A 15,350-nucleotide genomic window follows, 5' to 3' on the forward strand; every position below is an offset into this window, starting at 1 on the left:
ACCATTCAACCTTTACCCATTAAATTTCAGCATTACATAATATTGGGTGCCTTCTCCTTTTCTTGTCAGCCTTAGGATCATCCTAGAACCATCCTAACCCTTTATTCTAAACCCTAGGGCAGCCATATTTTCACTAAAACCTAGTTGGTGTCCCCCTCTTTCTCTCTAATTCTAGTTATACCCACCATTCTCTATAGAAAGGACCCCAGGGGCCCTGGAGAAGGAGCTGGTCAATTCACCCAGTTAACAAGGCGAAGGTTTCTTGAAGATTTCAATGGTTGTAGAAGGGGAGGATGCCTAGATTTTGTCAAGAGGGGTTCCTACAAACTATTCAACCATTTTGCAACTACCACCACTAGATTTGATCAACCATTCTTTTATTTTCTTTATTTGCTATTATATTATTTTTATTTCTATATTCTTTTAGATTTAATTCTTGTTCGTTTTTCTATTTTGTATTTCTGAATTCATTTGGTTCAAGGCTAAGGTGTCTCAAGGGGTTCGAGGGTTGTAGAAAGGACGGATGTCGGGTTCTTGTCAGGAGGGGTTTTTACAAGCTGTTTGGCCGATCTGCAGCTACCGCCACCGGATCCGGATCCGGATTCTGGATTTTTTTTTTAATTTATTTCTTTTATTTCCTTTATTGATTCTCATACTTTATTAAATTCTTATTTTTATATATTGTCTTGTTTAAATTTGAAACAGTTAAGTTCAGCAATAATAGATTTTATTTTTATATTTTCTCTCATTCTTGATTGCTTCCCTATAGATACAACCCGTTCTCACTCATTTACTATGTTAGTAATTGTTTGAGAAATAGTAAAAATTATAAATGTTTAAACTACTATTTCGGAATGTTTAACGATGCGCTTCTGGAAACACCACCAGACCTCAAAAATTGGGTGACCGTGTCATCATACCCGAACTACCGAATCACCCGATTTGGTCAGTACATGGAGAGTTGCGCGAGCAATCAATATAGCCAATAACAAGAGGCCATAGGATCAACCACGCCATACTCACAATAACGCTACCCATATCAAGAGTGCACTGGTTATCCCTACCCTCCGCAACAAGCACGCCAATGTAGAACGACACGGAGTGGCACACCACCTAGGCATACGGCCTCTGCACGAAGCCGTCCAAAGAGGCCAACTTCATGCTAATCTCACTAATTTTGAGAATTTGGTGCCTCTTAGCCTGAAGCCAATGCTTTCCCCTACAAAACTCGAACACCTTCTCCTCCAACTCGTCACCGTTAAGAGTAGCAACGTGCATGCGAAGAGGAAGCAGACTTCATGCCGTCACATTAAACTCAAACCTCTCATAGATGAAAATCCAAAGGAAGGGTGCAATAATATAGCTCACACGCCTCTTGTAGCTGGGGTCATTGAATTGTTGCATAGTGTCATCCAGCTGCTCGTATAAATACCCGAGAAGCATGGACGCCAACGGAATCTGATGCCCATTGGCAACAATGATAGCTAAAGGAATCAAGACGGTGCAGAGACCATAGTCTGGTATCCCTGGGAACAAAAAACGGGAGGCCACATGGAGGATATCGGCAGCAAGGTGGCATTGAGGGCCCGCACCTCGCACCATGACGTCCTTCCCGCCATGGCACTTGAACCAGTATGCCATCCATTGATCCAATGGCACTTTTCCCTGGAAAGTGGATTGGTCCACCAACACTTTGTAAGGAGGAACTTATCCAAGAAGCTCCTCGCACAACTCCCTCCGTTTTGTGGGGACAAATTCAATATGTTGCGAATGTTGCATGGACACAACACCCCCAACTGGCAATGCAACAATGCTGCCACATCGTCCACTGTGATGGTAAATTCTCCAAATGCACCCACGAAGGTGTGGGTATGAGAACACAATGACTCAAAAGGTGCCCAACATACTTGACACCTTCCTAACCTCGGAGACTTGTGCAGCAATCCACAAATCTAAGAAGCCCAGTGTCTTGAAGCATAAGGCAATACATAGGGTTTTCAAGAATGTATCACATCCAGGCAGTATAGCTAGTGGGAGATCTTGAACTAATGGTTTGGGGCTCCCGACACTTATAGGACATAGACACATCCGCAGTGTCACAAAGACACATTAATTATGTGACAGTGATGACATCAAAAGAGTCTGTTTTTCCCTGATGATCATCCATAAGGAAGACAAAATAGATACAGAACAGAGAACGAAAGGGGGTTCGAACAGAAACTAAGGGCACAAAACACCCAACGGAGATATGACACGGAAATGGACATCAAAACACAAGAAAACGAAAGACACTAGAACTGGTTTTACGAATAAACCAAGGGTCATGACACACACGACGCGAACAACAAGTGGAGTTCCCTTCGAAAAGAAACCTAAGGCACAAAGAATTCAACAAGAGCAATAGAACTGGAACCCTGGGAAAATGCAAATAGAATGTGAAAGGAAAACCACCTCAGTTCCCTGACTTCCCCACACCAGCACGCACAGAAGACCAAACGGTGCCGAAGAAGATGAAAGGACGCCTGTACAACGCCCAAAATGACACTTAGCGAGAAATCAAACCGTATAAATTTACCAAAACACCCTCAGAGAGGCGGGGCCAAAAGGGCGCATTAATTGAAAAGATGTGCCACATCAATAACCGCCATTGCATGCGCATCGGATATCAAAATAACCCCACACGTGCGACTAACATGGAGTGGCCATCCCTAACAGGTTTCCTCCATCACCGTCGAGCACAGAATCTCGACAAGACAACAAACCACTCGCTATCAATAGGAAACATACATTGAAAAACTGATCCAACGATCGCGAAGAGGGGGCTTTACCCCTACCAAGCCCAACAATAACGCCAGTTCCTTCCTCGATAAAATAGTAGTTTGGGAAGGAAGGACAGTAAAAATAACATACCAGCCAGAGAGGCTGGTACTCATGAATGGAGCACGTCAACCTTCGTGTTCCGCGCCAATCACCCTTACACCCACATCCAGGTAGGGGCAACAATGCAAACAAATCTACGCACTAAGAGAAACATCGCTCAATGCTTGACAAGTTCACCACGACAATGATATCAAACAGTTATGGCCGAATTCAAAAGCTTCAGGGACATTTGCAATCAGGTCTTACGAACACAACACAACGCAAGAACAGTACATTAATACAAGAGACAGTTGCAGAAATAAACTCTAGCAATTCATTAAATATCAGTTTAAATAATTACATAATTACAGATACATATCTCACGAAGCAGCCAACTCCTCATTAATACTACATTTTCAAGCAGAGGCCTTCGAGCCTCGAAAGCCTTCAGCTCTCCCACCTCCACTTCATATTCCGCCACCAATTTGCGCTGATGACTGCACTCTGCCATAAGGGCCTTTAATTCTTAGTAGCTTCGGTGAGCTTTGCTTCAGCCATCTCGATATGATAGCGCACGTTCCTTAGAGATCACACATAAACCAACGATGATTCTCCAAGACCGGCCTTTAAAAATAAATGCGCCAGCAGGACAACACGTTCTTCAATACACTCGACACAAAAACCGATAGCTGAAAAACAGTCATAGGTCTTCAACCATTGCACGAAGATGAACCACAACAACTGACCGAAAGGGAAATTCATAATATCGCACATCATTGTCACAAGCGTATTCAACATAAGACCGGCAAGGATGAAAGGTAGTTCGAAGGGAGGCAACCAGCCACCTCGGATAATAGCTGCAAACTTAGCCACAAATTTCGTCACCACAAACCTGTCGCCCTGGATGAGAAACGTAGTACACAGCCTCATACCCCAAAGGGGTACATTGTTCTCATCACAATATTTCTTGAGCAACCCACGAACCAATGCGAGTTCCAAATTATCTGCTAATCTTTTAAGAGATGACTCTGCCAGAGACAACGCCGTAGAACCAATGGCCTCGCTGATATCCATCATGCGCGGGACATCAGGAACCCTAGCCTCTCTCTGTGCACTGTACTGATAACAACAACCAAGTCATCCGTCGTAAATCAATACCATGCAGCGAAAAAAAACGAGCACCTATTGCTAAAATGCAACACCCATAACTATAATTTGTATCATCTTTCGCTAATTTCCTTTTAGTCAACAGTTAGGGGGGCTATAACACATAATTAGTGTGTGACACTAACTGCTGCCAGAAGCAAATCACCAAAAGACAAGGGGTTAAGCCATAGATTATAATGAACTGTCAAACGCGAGTACAAGGTACATGGGATTTACAATTTACACAAAGCTGTAAAGTAGGCAAAACTCCATAACCAACGTATATAGGAAAACTTATCACAAAACTAGAAGACGAAAGGACAATGTGCTTATTGATAACGTCCCACACACCGATAAGCAGGGGACTAATGTAGGTATGTAGCGCTCACTCAAATCATCGGAGAACATCAAACATCAAGATTAACACCACACAGTACACACGAGCAGCTCACAACCAACCCCCACGCTGCGATGAACCCGTAGTACACTAACATCCCTTTGATAAACTCGAAATATGTACCATAGTAATCGTGATAAACCCATGGCTCACCGAGTAAAATCAGCATTAGAATCCAAAGAAACCACAATCGAACCCAATCGAGAGTCCCAAGCCCTCAAGAATGTGTGATGAAGCCACGCCTGCTAAGGCATGCGATGAACCCACAGCACGCAAATGCACTCATGGCAAAGGGTAAGGAGAGACCCAGGCCGAGCCCATGGAGAGGCATGTGGAACCCATTACAGCAAAAGACATAGCGAGCCGCCACGTGGAGTCAGCAAAGTGCCACCTGTTGAACAATGATGTCACCGATGCCACGTAGCGAAACATCAGTAGTGCATCTAATAATTGATAGCGAATCAAATATTCCCTTTCTCGATACGGAACGAATATCCTCTTCCCACCTTTTAGGATCTCGGCACCTCCCCCATAAATAGAGGTCCTCCTCGTATTGAAGGGCTATCAAATCCCAACCATTTGTCACCCAGTACTCCCGAGTACGCTCCAACTCTCCCATTCTGCATCCTTAACCTAGAGATCACCATTCCCCTACTCACAAGACCTTTCTCTGTCTTTCAAAGAGACTGCTCCCTAACCAAACCTTACCCCTCCTACAAGGAGAAGGTTCACAAGTTAATTCCAAAGAGTTCACACTCAGGGAGCTTCACTAGGACACAAGTGGACAAGCAATTTAGGGTTACTTTATTAACAAAACATTTAGAAAAGCAACCTTGTTTTCAAAATGAAAGGAAAAAAGATTGAATAAACAACTCTTCAACTAGAATTAGTTTTACTAGAACTGAAGGTCTAGGAGGCCATAGGGTTTTTCAAAGATGACTTAGTTGGGTTAAACTAGGTTTATAAAGGTCTGGACAACTCTAGGTTTGGGTATGAAATGGGAGACCTAGAAAGCTAGTAAATGATGATTGAATGTGAAGTGACTAGAACATGACTCAACAAGGTCTAACAAAGCCTAGGTTTGGTTGAACTAGTGATAAAGTTGAGATCGAATGTGACTTGAAGGGATCTAGACACAATTAGGTGTAGGTGAACCAAAGGATGACTCTATAACCACCGGCTGGTTGAAGGTCTGACTAGATGAGGAATACTCAACCAAGCTATGGTTACATTGGAGACTGAGGGACAAGTTATGACTATTTTAACACTAATCCAGGTTAGATAAGGAGCAAGCTTTCAGACATTGAACTAGATTGGTTGGACCTAGGTTAAAAAGACTATTATGTTGACACTGTACTAGGTGAGGTTAATCTGCAAATTTGGGGATAAAATGGGACTCTAGTCAGGTTAGAGTTAAAACTAACCAAATTTGTGTGAACAGGATGACCCTAAGATAGTTTAACCGAGTTGGGGTTTGACCACAAGTAGAGGAGGATACTAGGACGGTTGCATCGAATCTGTGCTTAGACCAAATGTACGATAGGGTTGAAAAACACTAGTGTTGATCGTAGCCTAAGAGATAGGGGACGACTGAATTGAGCTGAAATTGGACCAATGACAAAGAAAGATCCTAAGATGCGTGAACCAAATATGTATAAGACCGTGGCTAAAGGATAACTCTAGGATGATTAGAGGAAAAATGTAACCGTATTTTCCCATATAACAAATAAACAAAACTAAGTTTGCACTCGTGGTGTCAGCACTCATTTGCATTTACTAAAGATGAGTAGAGCTACCACTCTAAAAATTTGAAACTCAACTCAACATCTAAAAAAAAGCTCAACATCTAATTCAATTACTTCATATTTGGTTTTAGAATCCACCTCTAATTATTAATTAGATCAATTAAAAGTTATTGTTCATATATATAGAAATATTAGGTACTGATGTAGGTGCTTTCGGCAGACCACTGGCGTGTCGACACGTCGCCGAGGGCAAAGTCAATCAGCATGTTCTCAGGGCGGAGGTCGATGCCTAGCGCGGGACCAATGGCGCGACCACACATGGCAAGCTTGGATCCGCACCCGCCCAAGGTTATACCGCATCCTGACCGTCCGTGTGCATCCATTGTCAGGCGACCTCAAGTATAAATAGGGCACTAACCCCTCAAGTTAAAGGATCCCAGAACTCATCCCTCTCTAGCCTTGGGCTCTCATTTTCTCCAAGCTCTCTAGCTCTTTGATGACCTCGTCCGAACCCCTCAGACCTCATCTGCCCCCTTTTCTACGCTTTCACTAACTTGACCATCAGAGTCCCTACCTCAGGTTATCACCCAGGGCCTCTAACATTCCCTCTCTCACACAGCCGACTACAGCTAACCTCGGTCGACCTCGAGTAGACTTCACCAGCCCTCAACCACTGCACACCTCGGGCTCTCCTAACCCTTGGCCTCAATAGCCCTCAGCTCCTTCAACTAGCCAGCTCGTACAGGAAGTGAAGCAAATTTACTGTGTTGCCCTTGGCCAATCCGAGCACCAACAGTTGGCACCATTTGTGAGAACACCATTAAGAATTCCCCCCAACCTACAACTCAGCTTCCAACAGAAGGACTAGAAAGAAGAGAACTGCCCAAAAATTGGTGACTAGGAACAAACTCCAAATAGTCCTCGACTGGCTTGATAGCCTCATGCAAAGGCTAGACGAGGTGGGGTGACCAGCAGCAGGCCACCCGTTGGAAGCCTAGGGCATTGCCACAGATGCCCTTCGCGGGCTCGGCCGGCTAAGCGCCCTGTCAGATACCCCCATGCTAAGCCCTCAATGTCTGGCAAAAGTGGTCGAAGTGTGAATCAACCACCGAGAACCCTCCAACCTCCCGGTCGAAGGGAGAATGAATCAATACAGTTTTGCAACCAATGCCAACATGAAACGCCTCCTCCACCTCGCACCTCAGACCTCTACGACTACCTCGACAACTGATGGGCCAAAAGGAACAGAGATACAGCCAGCCCAACTCACTTCCGAGGAGACCTAGACGAGGTCGAGGTGCCTATCAGCTAGAAGATCACCGAACTACAAGCGTAACTCGGTGCGGTAAAAGACGAAATTCGGCAAGTAAGGGAGAGTCAAAGTGACACCTCGACAGCCCAGTACACCTACACCAGGATGGATGCCTTCACCGTCACCATCACCTCGGAGCCTCTCCCACATCATTTCAAGGCTTCCACACTGGAGACCTACGACAACAGCTCGGACCCAGACGAACACCTGGACAATTTTTGGGTACTCATGCTCCTGTACGGGTACTCCGATGCATTGATGTGTCGAGCCTTCTAGGTGACTTTCAAGGGGATAGCTTGGCGTTGGTTCTTGGGCTCCTACCTTTCTCCATCAACTCCTGGGACCAGTTCGCCAACCTATTCCTCGCCCACTCCATCATCAACTGACGATGCCAAAAGAGCATCATCTCGCTCATGGCCATCCAATAGTGACATGACGAGAGCCTGCGATCCTATTTCAACCGCTTCAAGAAAGAAGAACTAAAGGTCCGCAACCTCAACCCCATGGTCTCTATGCACACAACAATCCAAGGCCTCCTCTCCGAGTCGGCCCTTAAGTGCTCTACCACCAAGATGCCACCCAGAACCAAGGCAGAATTTTTGAAGAAGGCACAAAAATACATCACCGTCGAGGAATCCTCGGCCGGCGAGCCCCAAGATGGAGAGACCGATCTCTACCATGGTGACCACTGACATGAAGACAGCCGCGACGACGACAACAAGAAGCCGTCGGCCTCATCCTATGACCAATACACGCCACTAAACTCCACCCGAGCACACATCCTCATGCAAATAGGAGAGGAGGAGTACTTGAAGTGGCTTGGGAAGAGAAAGAGGGAACCCCAAGAGGGAAGACCCAGCAAAATACTGCTCTTTTCACCACAGCACCAGCCATGACACTGAGGACTGTTACGACCTCCAATACGAGATCGAGTCCTTAATCTGCCACGAATATCTGAAGCAGTACGTTGGCACCAACCTCATCACCTTGCCCCAGTAGCAATGATAGTAGTCAGCCACTCGTCATCAACACCTCGGCCTCGGCTGCACCCACAGGCCAAGCTATGTAATCATAAGAGCTCGGCTTCGGCTGACCATGTAAAAAGTATTTGTAATAAAGCAAGTTTTTCTCACCTCACCTCAAACCCTCAGCATACACGTTCTCATCTTGATTGAGTGACCTTTGGAAGCATACAACCTTCCCCAAGGTTACACGCTCGGACTGGACCTCAGCCCAAGGCACACAACCCTTGGAGGTTATAAGCCTAGATGCTAGGTCCCTCACCTCGGTCAACTGCTTGGCTGCGGCATACAACCTTCGCCAAGGTTACACGCCTAGACAGGACATCGACCTAAGGCATACAACCCTCCAGCAGCCACATGCCCTCGGACGACTGGCTGGTCGTGGCATACAACCTTCACCAAGGTTACATGCTTGGACCAAACATCGGCCCCAAGGCATACAGTGCACTGGAGGTCACACACCTGCTCGCCCCTTTTGACAGCGGACCTATTAGACCTCGGCTGCAACTAACATGATGTCCCTTGATTTTGGCTTCAACCTCAGAGAGACCCTCCAAGAGAGCAACTCAAGAGTTGGCATTGAACCTCCGCTCGGCTCAATTCATGACAGAACAAACATGCAAAAGGGAACAACTCCACCTCGTTGAGACTAGGGCGGTCCACAGCACCGGCCGGGCTCCCTTGCAACCTCAGCCACACACGGATTTATGCACCCTATCCCCCATGGGATGGGTAACCAGCACAGCTATGGCATGCACCACCTTTTCTTTCTCGCCAAGGAAGAGGGGCCTGTTTTTCGGTGGCGAAGCTGGCCTCGACCTTACCCACCTGGGTGCGTGAGCAGATGGGTTATTGAGCAGTGAAATCTTTGGAACTTGTGACCTCTCAAAAAGGGGCACCAACCCCTACACAGAAGAAACGCAATCGCGACAAAGGCACAATATACACAAAAATTCCACGCCAGGCAACTTAGAACAAGATTTGGACCTCGGCGGCCTCCTCAGCTACCGCAGACTGCTCCCCGAAAAATATGCCTCCTCGACTCACCATGGTTCATCACCGTGGGTGCACTCTACACCTCGGTGGCCCTCTCTGCCCGCCTCTAGGCACCCGCACGACCCTCCACTTCGGTGACCTCACCTCCTTAAGTTGGAGCACCATCACCTTGAACAACAACTGCAACTCGGCGGCCCCCTCTAGGCGTCCGTGCACCCCTCCTCTCTGGTGACCTCACCCCTTCAGCTCGGGGCAGATTCACCTCGAGCACCACCTGCACGTCGGCGGTTCCTCCTTGCTGATAACCTTGCCTCCCCGGCTCGGGGCATTAACTCCTCAAATGTCGGCCATGCCGCACGTCCCTTCTCACCAGCCATACCTCGCCTCCTTGTCTCATAAGCATCATCACCTTGGGTGGCCCCCTCTGCCCAACTCTCGATGAACGCCCACCCCTCAGCTCAGGGTAGCGCCACCTTAGACGTCCGCTACCTTACTCACAACAGAAGCACAACTGTCAACAAAAGAATTCTCCAAGCAATAGAGTGAGTACCCTCTTGGCCAAGGCACCCTCCTGGCCTACTCAAGCAGCAAGCCCCTGGCATTCAATGACATCCTTACGAAAGCACAAGCTAGCCGATGCTTATCAACGAGAAAGTGAGCCAACCACAAGAATTTTCCTACCTAGGCAAGTGAAGCCAAGGCCAGCCCACATCAAAGCTTCCTCCGCCACTAAGGGCTCATCTCGGCTCCTCGTCATGTTGACCTGGACGACCAACCCTCTACACCAGATGCCAAGGAAACACTATCATTGTCTCACGTATGGCCGCGACCCAATGCCCACCTCGGGCATGGCCCGGACCTTTAACGTCGAGACCTTCCATGCGCGCAACACCACCCGACACTGGAATCTGTCCAGTGCGAGGCCATGGCACACCCACTTGCTATAAAAGGCCACTCAGCACCTCCCAACAAGAATGACACTCTCTTCGGCCAAAGCGAAGGTCCTTAGTTGAGACCTCCACCATGGCCTCAAGAGTGGGGGTGGTGTGTCCAAAATCGCATTGTTAATGACTCTGAAACACCAGTATAAACATTTATAATTTTTTCATTTCTCGCAACAACTATAAACGTAGTAAATGGTGAGAATGGGTCATATCCACAGGGAAGCAAGGGAAAAATAATTACGTACTTAGATCCGGGAGAAGAGAACGCAAATGGGATCTACAAAAAAGAAATAAAACACAAATTAAATCTAATGAAAAATAAATTTGCAAGAAGGAAAAATTAAACTAGAAATTAAAGAACAGAAAGTAATTCTAAAACTGAAAAAAAAAAAAAAAAAAAAAAAAAAAAGTGGTTGGGATTCAAATCAAGAGGTGGCAGTAGTGGTGTTGGCGAATAACAAGTAGGAGCCCCTCCCCTTGCCTGGGCATCCTCCTCTTCCTCTACCCTTGAACTTCTCAATATCAGCCTTCCTTCTTTACTTGGGTGAATTGACCAACCCCTTCTACAGGGCCCCTGGGGTCCTTTTTACAGAAAATGGTGGATATAACTAGAATTAGAGAGAAAGAGGGGGGCGACAACTGGGTTTTAGCAAAAATATGGGTGCCCAAGGGTTTAGAATGAAGGGTTAGGATGGTTCTAAGGTGATCCAAAGGCTGAGATGAAAAGGAGAAGGCACCTAATATTATGTAAGGCTAAGATTTAATTGTTAGACAGTGTATGCCTTTATCTCCAAGCAGAACGATGTACATTATGACATTTAATGTAAATGAATAAAGTACACATTTGATTCATGTTATTATGGTGTTTTTCTATGTAATACCCTTAAACTGGACACTTATGAGACTTGTGTTAGTTTAGAATCTTCACAGCCATTGGATAGATCTAGGGAGATTTAACCTGCCAAGGCTAACACTGATGTACCGCCAAGTTGGTTGGGGTGGCTTGTCTCAGCTGCCAGGGTGAGACCTGAGGTACATGTAGTGTGGGTCTTCTTGAAACCCTGAACCGGACTAGAATTTCAGTATTGCCGTGGACCTTGGAGATAGATGTGCAAAACTAGAATGTTACACCTGACCCCTAGATTCGATTATGATATTGCACTAGGTGCCGGATTGGGCTGTCTTTGATATGCCAATCAGTGAGATCCCTAGAGGAGGTCAAAACCTGGGTATGTTGGGACAGTCCGAGAATTCATCTGAGTGGGTGATCATAGTGACAGGATCAGCCCCTTTGTCGGGCAAAGTGAATGGTCGGGGGTGCACTCTCTCTGATGGAAACCAAAACTGCCGGCAGTCGATTTCAACCATTGAAATTTGTTTTGCAAAATATATTTATATTGAGATATACATACATATATATATATATATATATATATATATATATATATATATATATATATATATTATGGTTTCAAAATGTTTGCAAAAGGTTTTAATTCCTGGGATCCATGTGAGTAGAGAGTGCAGCATTGTACCTTGTAGCTGAGGGAGAGGTCATCTCTTGTCGAGCAGTGTTTGATTATTATGGCCTGAGAGGTTAAGTGTAAAACCATTTAGAGTAATACCTAATGGGCTAATCTTGCATCTGCCCACAGTCATTGGGATTTTATAAGGTGGCTTGACCCATGGACAATTTAATGTAAATGTTGGGCCCATTAAGAGCCCATGGTGATAGACTCAGGGGTTCACTGTCTCCTACAATGAATTTGATCATTGAAAATGTAGTTTTCTAAAATAGGGAATGTGATTCCCACATGGGAGAGAGAGAAATTTTTTAAATTTCGCTCAACCTACCTATAGGGTTCAGCCATCCATATGATGGATCTCTCATCCCTTCATTAATGGCTAAAGGCTGAATGGTGAAGATTAGAAGTTAGGTGGCTCCTAGGGTTACAATGCTAAAAAGAGAGTAACCTATTATGGATGGTGGAGATTAGAAGGGATGGAAGGTGAGGATTTACCAGTTAGGGGCAGCTAAGGTTTGTTTAGAGTGAAAAGAATGGGTTAAAACGCGCCCTAAGGTTTGCTAAAACATGGGATTAGCAGCTTGGAGTTGCCCTCATGCTTTCAGTTTTTCACAAAAACACCCCCTTTCTCAGCTGGACTTCACACCAGCTTCCCAAAATCTGCATTTTAGCCATGAAAACTTCTCAGTTTTGCACAGAGACCCTTAGAGGGCACAACATTGAAATTAACTAGGAAAATGACAGAATTTCACTACTCTAATGCCGAAAATATCCCTAAATTGATGCCCTTAAGGTATCAAAATGCAGAGTTATCACACCCCCCAACTTAACCATTGCTAGTCCCTTAGCAATGCAGCCTTAAAATTATATTGATCATAGAGATCCTTCCCATCTCAAGATCATCCCTAGCAAAATTAGCCAAGTATCCTGATTCCAAAATTCTCAAACTCTGTATAGATCGTTATTAGGCTTAAGGGGTAAAATTGTCTTACTTTGAATATTACTGAAACTTGGCTTAAAAATCTTGTTTACTCTTCCATTTTCATGCTGTCTTGATACGCTGAGATTGATTTTAAAATCAGACATGCATTCTTCTTATCATTTTTGACAATGGATTTCTACCCCTGAACTTGATTTGCACACTTATTTCTATTGTTGCCTTCCACCGTTTAACGCGAATCTCGACACTTGCCTTAGGTGAAGAGACCTAGTTACTAAGTGTTAGGTGATTGTCTTTGGCATTCCCTTTACCGTTTGATTCGAATCTCGACACTTGACTTAGGGGAAGAGACCTGGCTACTAAGTCTAGGGTGTCCATTGACTTTTTATTCCCTTTTTTTTTTTGCATAACTGTTCAGGGTAGTCCAATGTTTCTAACAACTTGAAGAATTTTTGTCAACTTTCTTCATCTTTCTATTCTTTTCTTGGCAGGGGCAAACTTGGGAGTATTTTTCAATTTCTAAATGGTTTCGAAAATATTCAATTAAGACAAATTTTGACTCCTATCACTTGCTACCAATTTCTACAAAATCCAATATTCTTTTATCAGTTTCCTCAACTTTTTCTGTTTGGGAATCTTGTTTAATGGAAAAGTTTAAAATTTTTCAATGAAATTTTAATTCCGTATATTTAAAGGCTTAGCTTCTCTTTTTCTTTTCAATTTTTCTCTCTCTTTCCTTACCCCCCAACTTAAGTGCCATTGTCCCCAATGGCATAAGTAGACTAATGTAAAAAGGGCTTGGGCCAAAGGGAACAATTAATAGGTTTTCGTGAAGGGTTCAAGGTATGCCACCTGGTCTTGAATCAAGAAAATAAAAAACAAAAATAAACAATAATCTTAAAATTAACTGAGAAAAATTACATTGGGTTGCCTCCCAACCAGCGCTATGTTTAACGTCTTCAACCGGACACATTCATGCATTGTTCCCATCTATACTCCCCAACTCACTTTCATCTTTCGACATATAGGGTTCAAATTGGGCTAACCATGGAGTAGATAGGGCCTCTAAAAGATCATCAACTATATCCACCTTACACTCATCTTCCCCTGAGTTTGGATACTTAGAGGCACTAAAAATGTTTAACCAGACTTTCTGTTCCCCTAATGATATGTCCATTTCTCACGATTTATAGTTGAGATTTGTATAGACCGTTGCTAGAAACGGACATCTTAAGATTATCAGGATGTGGTTTAGTTCCTCGATTAGGGTCATGTCTAGGATAAAATCCAATGGGAAGTGACAACCCTATACCCTGACCAAGACATCGTCAATAACACTTCGAGGAGTGTTGACTAACCAATCAGCGAGTTGCAAAACTATTGTGACTGATTTTAACTCACCGATCATGAACCAATCATAAATGGATGAAGCAGATTTATACTGGCCCTAAGATCCACTAATGCCCAATCGAAGGTAATTCCAGTGATGACACAACTTATGAGAGGAGCACTAAGGTCTTTCATGTTCCAGGGGAGTTGATTTAGGAGAGTTGCACTAACATTTGCCGAGAGCATCATTTTTTGTGGGGCCAATTGTGGCTCCATCATTTGAATACACTGCTCTTTCAAGAACTTAGCATAGGCTGGGATATGTTGGATCGCATTAAGGAGAGGGATGTTAATAGAGACTTTCTGGCTCTCCTCGTTGTGACTTTCTTTGTTCTTTAGCACTATCCCAACTGTGAGTGCTATTGGAAAATGAACTATGGGTTGGTTTACTATAGGCTCTTCTTCTAAAGTACCCTTCCCTTCTTCTTATCCCCCCAACTTAGGGTGTTCCTGCCCTTTTTCTTCTTCTTCAATTTTCTTTTTCTCACACAGGTCCTCTAAAATCCTTTCACCCCTTAATGTTGTAATAGCCTTGGTATTTTTAAAATGAGGGAGGGTCCTTAGGAGGAGGTTGAACTTGTTGTGGAGGAAAACCCAATGGCTGATTTCTAGGATTCACAACCGGTTGACTTAGTAATTGCCCTACTCCTCTCCTCTTCTTGGCTTCAGCTAGCTAGCCTATTCGGCTTTCGAATCTATTGATGGACTGTTGCTGATTTAGGACCAGTTGCTGAAGCTTCATGAATTGGTCATCGACGATACAGGTTTGAGGAGGTTGTGGGTAAGCCTGATACGGTTGAACCAGTTGGTTTCTAGGGTACACCTGCTGGAATGAACTATGCACTTGTGTCCTTTGAAAATTTTGGGCCATTGAGTTAGATGGGTGGTATTACTGTTGGGACTGTCTATAGGTTTGACATGGTTGAGTCGTTTGAGTCCCTGGGTAATCATTGTACTCCCAACGAGTTTGGGCTTCAAACCATTGAGAGTGCATATCTAGCAGGGGTTTTCTTGGACTTGGGCCCTATAATTGAAGTTGGGTTGATTTTCCCACCCAGGGTTATATGGACTAGA

This window comes from Nelumbo lutea, chromosome 5, assembly GCF_056320005.1.
Source record: "Nelumbo lutea isolate HS-2025 chromosome 5, American lotus-T2T, whole genome shotgun sequence".
NCBI lineage: Eukaryota > Viridiplantae > Streptophyta > Magnoliopsida > Proteales > Nelumbonaceae > Nelumbo > Nelumbo lutea.